We start from the raw sequence: 10,457 nt of genomic DNA, 5'->3' as shown, positions 1-10,457 counted from the left end.
AACTTAGTTTAAAGCCCATAGAAACAGATGTTAACAATTAAAATAAAAAAAAAACTTGACGTTTTAACCTTCTCTAATAAAGAGTTCTAGTTCTTTTGTTTAATTTCAACTGGATATCAGCCTGAGTAAGCTTTGACGTTATAAGCTTATACACAAGTATTCCCCATAAGCCAGGAATTGAAGCAACACGCTTTTGGTAAAATAAATATGGAAGAAATATTGATTACGTTTTTCAAAGGATTTCTTAATCCAAGAATTACAAAAATTAGTTCTACTTTAATGACAAATATTTTCTACGGATATCAGGAACTGCGATGGGTACTAAGGTTGCACCAACCTAAGCAGTTTCCCATTTTATTAGATGCCGTCACCAGATCTTTTTAGGAGACTTTCCATGGAAAGACATTCTATGAAGATATTTCAACCGAAACTGAACTGTAACATATATGGCCAAATCCTAGATACTTTATTCATATGATTTGTACCACGTGACTTTGGCCCTTTTTGATTAAATTACTACCCTTACTTGTAGATCGAAAATATAAATTATATCAAATTTGCGGACAATCCAGTTTTTCCGTCTTGGATCTAAAACTAATGTGTCTTTGAAAACTTCCTTTGGCGGATATTTACAAATATGTTGTGTAATTCTACGGAAAAATGCTTAAAATTGACTATTTACAAAATGAAGAGGATGAAATCATCATGTTTTTAAAACAATTTGACAGAAAACGTAAGAAAGCAGGTAAGATAAAAGTTATTTAACCGGAAAATTCAACCTGCAAGGTGTTTTCCTATATGCGGACAAATCATAAACAATCTCTTCTTGTATCCTTATTTTTATTTTGAATCTTGCTTTTTTACGATTTTTTCGTTATTTTATATAGCATTTATAACTACGGTTACGCTTCCGATTTTCAAACTGAAAAAGCCGGAAGTTTTCAAAGTAGACAATGTTTATTTGTACACGAACAGAAGGCAAAAAAACCCACAAAGTTTCATTTTATAAACACAGAAGATATACACACATCTATTGTTTATAAATTAAATTACTTTTATCTGCGGACGTCAAAGTATTCATCGACTTACCGGTGTATATCTCGTTCTGACTATTTCGTAGGAATATCCTTGTGTATTGAATATTAGATTGTTTACACTGAAAGGACAGCCATTAATATCCTTAGTATTTTGAATGATTTTAAAGTTCTATAAACAGTAAAGATGCTAAATATAACGTGTCGTTGTTATGACAAATTAGCACAGGAGTGCTAACTACAGGTCTGATTAAACCCTAGGAGACAAAACGTTCATAAGCAGTGGTATTGACCTAGTTGTCCTAAAATCCTATCAAAGATACCAGGCGTATAAATTTGTACACGAGACGCGCGTTTCGCTTACATCACGGGCTCTCGAATCATAACAAATAGTTATCCCAGATGCTTGTTAAAACCCAACAACAAATTCGCAGTATTTGGCCACAGCCTTTAAGGTTCCACTAAAGTCAAATTTCAGTTAAACTTAATTGTCAATTTATTAATTATTTGAGGAAGAAAGATTACCATATCATATATAAAAATATTCCTTGTTGTGTGTAGAATACATATATAACAAAATTAAACACTTCAGCATGTATATAAGTCTAATAAGTCATGAAGAATAGAGGCACACTTTGAAAAAATCCACAGCATTTCCATGTACACAAAATTCTGAAAAATATGAATAAAACTATTGAGGATAGGGATTTCTAGTGCACGCTATTGTTTATTTTGAATAAAATGCAACTATAAAAGCATGTTTGGCCATTAAAACTTATTCTTTATGAAATAAAATAGTCGGCCATATTTGATTAGGAACTACTTTTTGGTGAAAAGTTTGGGGAACATATTGTGAAAACTGTTATATATTAATATAAATGTATTAGAAATAAAATTAATACACTTTGATGTAAACATGTTTATTTTAATACAGATATTTCAAAGGCTTCAGTGTTCTTAAAATTTTTTTAAATCAGCCTTTTGAAAAAAAGGGGGGAGGGGTGATAACATATAAAAACACCATCTTTACAATATCAAAATAATCTTTGTTACCATGGGGACATTGTATTAATTACAGCTTTATAAATTTTATACCTATAAAGAAAGATACAGTTGGTGTATTTTGTTATTGTCGTCATCAGTACTGCCCTATGTCCACCCTTGGTCTCTTCATGCATTCCAACATTTTAAGTTAGATTGAAGAAATAATTCAGCATATGGTTTTGTATGACCTTCTTTTATTTGCTTCAAGGTTTTGAAGCTCATGTTTTATGCTAACAGCACAAAAAACAGGTTCCAAATGGCTAAAGTTATATATTTCCCAAGTTTGCGTTCTATTTTTAATACATTGTATATTTACCTAGTTCTGGGCAGAGTATCTATAAGTGATGTATGGCCTCCAACATGTGCCATCAAGAATGGATTTTTTTTATCTCAGAATTCCAGCTTTGGTAAATTCCTGAAAGTTTCAGACTATTCAGTTTTGCAAACAAAAAAGTTTTAACATATATATATATAAAAAAAACAGATATGGGTCAATGGCACGAAGACATCACCAACTCCAAAAATGCAATACAAAAAGAAATTGAGAGCTAACCACATGAACTTCAACGAAACATATATTTTTGATCCCTTTATGTGAGCTACAAGATCACCTCTTCAACATTTTGTACTTGCTTTGGGTATCTTTATACACCATTACCAAGCATAATCAACAGTCTTTATGTCAACATCATATTCAAAAGCAGGAAACATGTGACTTTGTCAGCTAAATTTTGCTAATATCTTGATTTGTTCTTTGCCTACACATATTGAAGGTAACTTTTTTTATCATTTAATAAACTCTATAACTACATAGCTAATCATTGTAAAATAATGGGAACTGAAAAGATTATTAACTTACTATTTCACTGTTATCTTTTTACAACATCTATAATTGTTCACAGCCACTTCCTCTCGGACAAACAACATCATATTGAAAAGCAGAAAACAACATGTCAGACAAAAAATAATGAATAAAAACAGTCATACCTCATGGCCATAAAATAAAAATTACACATTACAAGGTAGACACTAGTCCTTTTAAAAAATGATATGAAATTTATATAAAGCATGAACATGATTAGCTCTCGGTTTCTATTTGTATTGAATTTAATGAGTTGTGATGTCTTCGTGCCATTTCCGTTCTTTTTCATATCTGTAATTCACAACAAGCTGAATGGTACAGTACGTACCTACTACAATGATGTCTGTGATGCAACATGTAGATGATTTCCTTTTGGTGTTTTGAATTCGCCTATGGACATGATTGTCCAACTGTCAAGGACCATAACTCTGTAGCTGGAAATTATTACCCAAAAGTAGCATGTTTTTACATAGAAAGGGACATAACTCCATGAAAGCAATATTTGTTCACATTTTAAATGGTGTTTTTGTAATTTGCAGCTTGTATTTTTTCTTTACTACAATAAAATAAGCTTTATTTCAACATACCTGAAATGTGTACAATGATTGATTTTTTTCATATTGTAATGCAGATCATTGGTCATAAACTGTAAATGAAATTCTTCAGTCAACAATAAGGTGAAAATGGTTGTGGTACAATAATAGCAGTTTGGTCACAATGTCTATCACAACATCTAAGTGTCCATCAAATATAACAGCGTTCATCATACACTAATTTCAATTTCAATTTAAAACAGATAGGTAATTCCAAATCCATCTCACAGGGAATTATACTCAGTACAACCTTAAAAAAAATATTGAAAAATATGAAATAATTGCATTGCATTAATAAAAATACAGACAGACGGACAAAGCTAAAACATAAATCTCCCTTAGCCAAACAGTGGGGCCTTGTAAAAACACTTGATGTGAGCAATATGTAATTTTTTGAAAAGAGAACGAAGGATATACCCCCTCCATTATGTAATGTGCATATACAACTACAGGTATGAAGGAGCCTGAATTGCTTACCTATTTCATAATCTATCATCATGATCATTTTGCAGAAATTGACCAAAAAGCAATCAAATTTTAATATTTTACCTTTAAGGGGCCAATGAAACATATAAGGGGTTTTGGTATAATAAAGAATTTTGTCGAGCATTTTATGCTGAAAAAAAGGCTAGTTTATTTTTAACTATCTGTTATCATGGTTATAATTATCCAAATATTAAAAATTCATGCACTAGTTTTTCAAGATATATGACGAAATTTTTTATGTAAAGGGGTTTCTCTAGAGTTTTCATTACTTTATAATTGGCGGCTTTTAGCTTAAAAAATTATACTCCCTTAAGAAAGTTTACGAATGATGTGCTACAAACAGGATGTGAAGGAAATCGCTCATCCTGATTCAATTATGGTGAGATAAAATGTACATACCTAACATGTATTATAAGTCACAGAATTGTAGAGAACCAGAATGATAATCTTCAACTAAATGGTCAATTTCATAAACATCATCATCTCCGTCATACAACACTTCATAGACTGCATTCAAGTTTCCATCTGTCCCTTTAAGTAACGACACAACTGTTCCTTTATACCATTCCTTATGGTCTGCATCCTCGTCAATGATCCACTGCTGTTTAATGCTACGTCCAACAAATCTGATCTGTTTCTGCCTTCCTCTCCTGATATAATAAAATAACAACACACTTACAAAATTAAAATACCAAGGTACTTGGTTGTTCCATACTATCTCATAAAAAATGTATACATGTAATTGTATGTCTAGTATTCAATATTCAGAGGCAAAGCATATCTCATCTAGTAAGAGAGATGTACATATATCATGTATATAGTGCAAGCATACTAATAACTTAAATAATACAAATGTGTTTTTCATTTTGTACATACATGTCTTGTTCAATATTGGAGACAATCACATGATCAAAATAAAATAACTAACCTTGTCAGGGGCAGATTCAGACTGACAAGGATAATGCTAAATGTCCGTTCCATAATTCTTTTTGATGAGAAAACATATCTGCTAATTCCATTTCGCAAAATATTGCATAATTGTTTTGTTCTATATTTTGTATTGACATCACATCAAATTAGAGAACATACGAAATTCATAATACCCATCATTACCCGACATGATTTTGGGTTTTAACCATATGTATATATGTATATACTGAAATGGCATAAAGTAATGAATATTTATACGAATTTGGCTAAATGTACATCTTTAATGTACCACTTTCTTTAATAATGATCCTATTGGAAAATTTTGAATAAAACAACAATTTTCAAATACCTTATTCTTGTCAAAGAAACCTACTGATCTTTGGTCGGTTTGTTGTCTCTTTGACACATTCCCCATTTCCATTCTCAATTTTATTTTCAAGATTACAATACTATTCATTATAACATTGTGTTCATACATACATACAGGTACATGTATGTATCAAGGACTACTTTTTTTATTTAAGCCCATAATTTTACTTTGTATGTCGTTTCAGTGTTTTGTCATATGGGCAATCGTAGGGTGATGTGTTGTGTTTGGTTACATTGGGTTAAGAGCATCAGGTGACCTCTAGATGGCTTGTTATGGTCTCCACTATCGGAGCATGTAGTTTTTTTGGGTAAAACGTAACCACCATCTCTTATTGTCCCTCGCCACAAAGTGTTGGATGGAAATGGTAATGGATAGGTCTTGTGCATGCAACTCCTGAAACCACTTGATAGATTGCTTTGATATTTGGTAGGATGTATTGGTATGATATGTAGATGTGCATACTTCACTGACATTTTGAATCATAAAATTTTGTAGGATTTATGGTACTTAGACCATTTTCATCATTTGTCCCAATGGTGGGGGATATACAGCTATGTGTAGTAATCTTGTTAAGATTGTGTTCATAATGTTCATATAAAATTACATACGTCAGTCTAATTGGTGCCGTTTCGTTAGTTTGGGTGATGGCTGTTTCAGAGTCTGATGAACTGTCTTGTCTTGGATTCTGTTTTTTGGTCTTTCTTCTATTTGTTGAAGCTGATGTTATCTTCCTCTTTCTTTTTATACTGGTTTTGGAATCAACAAACTGAAATTTTAAAAGTTGTATTATAAGAATATTCCATTAATATACTGTGTTTCAGACCAGCATCGCACTCAACAATGATAATGTCAATGTAATTGGTTGTGAAAATTTAAAATAAAAGCTGTATAATGATTGTCAAATTTGGTTTGTTGCATACTGAAAAACTTTCGAACAAAATAGGCATCCCCTTTGAAAGAAAAAGAATGTTTCCCTTTCATCCTGAGATCTGGAAAATACAGTGAACTTGTGTGTTTATACCTGTATCTAAAAACAAAATAAATATTTATTTAATATGCAAACAATGTGAATTTTGATGAAAAATGTTTTCTGGTAGGCCTTTTTTGTGTTAAAAACATTAGAGTTGTGAGGCGGCTATATCTTTTGGCTCTTAGACATCAACATCTATATATATGTGGAAAATAATTAAGGAGTATGGACAAATTATAGTACCTTTATATATGTTTCACCTCCTTTCATAATATACATATTTAAATAAACATGTACTTATATATACGTGTTTAAAGACAATTGGAAGATTTTTCTTCTCAATACAGAGGCTGACAATTACAATGTATATACAATACCTGTATAAAGATAATTGGAAGATTTTTCTTCTCAATACACACATGACAGAAAATGACAGAGGCTGACAATTGTATACAATACCTGTATAAAGATAATTGGAATATTTTTCTTCTCAATAAAAAAACTGACAATTATATACAATACCTGTATAAAGATAATTGGAAGATTTACCTTCTCAATAAAGATAAAATACCCTGATAAGTTCAATAAATCAAATATTGTTAAGTAAACAACACAATTTTAATTAGAGTTGCTTTTTGTTTGATTTCAAACTTTATATTAAACTCACCCATAGTCCTGGTTCTCGAATGCCTGGGCTCTTTCCTTCTCGTGGTGAGACTAGTTCAGGTAAAAGTGCCTTATTGAAGAAAGCTTTGAGTTTGGGTAGTAGTGTGTTCTCCCAAAGGTCAACATCTCGATAAATTCTCTGTATGACCATCTGATATGGATTCAGTGTACGTACAACAAAGTATATCCATGGTTTGCCACAAACATTCAGAAGGCCATGGCATTGGAAAAAATAGGGATGATTTTCCTTCAACTTCAAATTTCCATTGATAGTTTTGAGGCAGAAATTGTTTGAATTAGCAGCTTCAAAAAGGTTGATTGGTTTTGAATGCAAAAGGTTTTTTTTTCAATAAGTCCAGTGCCGTCAGTTGATGATATAACAATCCCATCTGGACTAGCAGCTAAAAATTTGTAGGTTGGATGAATAACAAGACCGGTTTTATTCACACAGATATTCTCATTATCTTCGGCTTTCTTCAGCTTATATTCCTCTATGGTGGTATCTTCTTGTAGAATGCCATTTCTGGTATGTCTATTTCCTTTAAATTGGGAGTACAGCAAATTACGGACAAATTTATGTATTGGTAAAGATGGGTTTTGTCTAATGATGGAACCAAAGTTTGAAGCAGTTATTCTTTTATGACGTTCAGAATGCCAAAGACCAGATTGAGACTGTTGAACTGTTGATAGTGTAATGTGTTTACATTGATCAGCTGAAAGATTGATATGTGTGTCCAAAAAACCATTCTGAAGTTTTTCAAGCTCTGTGGTAGATACATCAGTACTAACCTCAATGGCATCTGTACATACAATGTATGGTTAAATTTGGCCTTTCCTTGTAGTGCAGCCATTCAGGGATGAGACTTTCCGTTTCCACCTTTTTTTCTTGACATCTGGCTTTGATTTGTGACGAATGGAATTTTTTAGCATCTGTTCGGTACGTTTGCACCTAGCTGTGAAATGTTTTCCTGGTTCTGTCGCTGTACAAGTTTCCCAAGCCCGACTTGACCACTGCGGACCTAAATTCATTCGAAGAGCTTCACCATAGCATCTAGCATGCCATGACCCACGGTTACAAAGGTTATAGACCTTTCCTCCATCAAATTTGGTTCGGATGTGCATCCAGCTCTCTGCTAGGTTCGTGGTACTGTTGCTGATTAGGCGGTCAGATTTCTCAGCTATTCTGTTAAGCAAGGTCAAGACATCCTTAATTATATGCTGTTCAACATTACTGTACTGTATTGTTGTTCCGAGTCTTGACTCTTCCTGGGATGCTAGTGACGATCCTTCCGACCAGAAACCTATCTGACAATCTAAAAGATCTTGGTCATCTGAGTTTGTTGTTATGGTGGGTGAAGATGCTGTTGAAGGATCAGAATTCGATGAAATATGAATATCAGGAGATGTATCTGTTTGTTTGATTTTAGCACGGCAGAAATCAGAACAGTTATCATGTTGACCAAAAACATGGTTGACAGAGTTTATAATGTCATGGCGCAGTCTTTTAATTGCAGTTGATCTATCTACTGTTTGTTCATTCAGTTCTTTGGACCTAAGCGGATGGCAGATCTTAACGCGCTAACCAGGCGCACTCGTGTTGTTTTTGATAAATGGTGTCCTCCTTTGTAGAGTGGGTTCTCAGTTACCATCTTTTCTATGTTGGATCGGTTTTTTGAAACACCCTTGGCACTCTGCCATCATCACGCTAGCTAAACCTAAAGATCTCACCTCTGTTTGTAGCTTGATTGGAGTGTTTCCTTCTGATCCTACCTTCATAGCCTCTACACATAAACATACATGCATTGTTATTTCTGAAACATGTGATTGCAAGCAGTCTAAGTTCATCATTCTGTACCCTTTGGGACTGAGGTCTTTAACTTTACGTATTCTCATTCTCAAGTCATCGCCTGAGGAAAAAGCTGAATATATAGAGCTGTTTGACATATGTTTTTTCAATGTAGTGTCATAGAAATTATGTAGTTTCCTTATCTTTATCTTCAAAATTTCTTTTCTGATGTTTTTTGACTTTTTTTTAATTCTGTAAATAGGTCTCCCTAAATGCCTCCCTCTTCTTACTCTGCTATGCCTACCCAAACTTCTACCAAACACTCTGTTCTTTTTAATTTTACTGCCCATAACAAATTACTTTTTCGATATTGTCAACACATGCAGTGGCTTCCTCTTGTCAACCTTGCTTTCCGTACACGTTTTTTACCATTTTTAAATATATTTTTATTTTCACTTACCTTTGTTAAAATGTGTTTCTTACCCATACTTTTACCATTCATATTTCCAAAATTTTAATAATTATTTAATTTAAAAGTAATACTAACTCACCAAAATGAAACACGAGTAAATATGTCTGTTTGACAAACATTGTATTTATTTTTTCCGTTAAGGGCTTAACTGGGACATCTGATGTTTACTTTTTAGTGATATATATGTACTGTACAACTATTTGAATATATAGGATTAATACCTTACCAATCAAAATTCACCGGGTATCCAAGAAACTGATATTTTCCCAATGTTTACTTCACTTGATAAAAAAGATCAACCATAGTTCTTCAAACCGGAAGTGAGTTCTCTCAAATAGTTATTTATTTCGCATTGGAATTTAATGGTTAAATCGATTGTTCAATGCCCGAAAACTCAATTTATCTGAAATATTTAATAAAACATATCAGAAGACTCATTCAATTTATAAAAATTGCTATTTTTCTAATATTCGAAAGTGCGGTGTGATATCAAATCATGAACCTCTACTTTCGGTTTCAGAAGAGCCAAATAACATCCAATTCAACAGTCTATTTTACTGTGTAATGGTAAAAAATGTTTTTAAAATAAAGCTAAATATTCTCATACACATATGAATTTTCAAGTCATTAAGTGTCAAGGACGATCAAGCCCTATAAACAGTCGTAAATAGTAAAAATTCAATCATACAGCAACATTGTAAAATGGAGGCTATCCACCAGCGTGGGACACTCTGTTATTCTTAACTTTATGAAAAGACAGATGACTTTTAGCAAGTTTAAGGTATAGCTCGGCCTGCATTGAAACATGAACAATACTAGGTGCAAATTTTGGGTGATATAACGTTGATGTAAGAAGGTTCTTTTTTTTTGAAAAAATGTGTGGTGTTGAGATGCATTTTCAACTTTTGAAATTGAAATAGTGTATTTAATTCCAAGGTTTGACACAAGCCCTGCATGGCCCCACAAACTATGATAAAAATTACATAATTTGACAAAATTTCACCCCTCAGTAATAAGTATAAGGTACAAAACTGGTAGATTTTTGTAAATGCACCACCAGATTGAAATTTTGACTTTAGCGGAACCTTAATATTATTTAAATTTATACATATTGTATATAAGTAATCTCAAAATAATATACATATTGTATATAAGTAATCTCAATATAATATACATATTGTATATAAGTAATCTCAATATAATATACATATTGTATATAAGTAATCTCAATATAATATACATAC

At 32.3% G+C, this 10,457-nt stretch overlaps 1 long non-coding RNA gene across 1 annotated transcript; it reads right to left on the bottom strand.

Annotated features, from left to right (window-relative positions):
- Positions 1-1,506: 1,506 nt before the first annotated feature.
- Positions 1,507-9,525, bottom strand: LOC127737914 (uncharacterized). Its single transcript, XR_007999878.1, has 6 exons — positions 9,440-9,525; positions 5,928-6,085; positions 4,419-4,669; positions 3,528-3,783; positions 2,395-2,493; positions 1,507-1,706 (listed from the first exon to the last, which is right to left on the bottom strand). It is a non-coding gene; the product is annotated as an uncharacterized LOC127737914 (long non-coding RNA).
- Positions 9,526-10,457: the final 932 nt, after the last annotated feature.

This window comes from Mytilus californianus, unplaced genomic scaffold (genome assembly GCF_021869535.1).
Source record: "Mytilus californianus isolate M0D057914Y unplaced genomic scaffold, xbMytCali1.0.p SCAF_4, whole genome shotgun sequence".
NCBI lineage: Eukaryota > Metazoa > Mollusca > Bivalvia > Mytilida > Mytilidae > Mytilus > Mytilus californianus.
The sequence above is the reverse complement of the archived record's forward strand: the minus strand, read 5'-3'. Positions and strand labels throughout refer to the sequence as shown.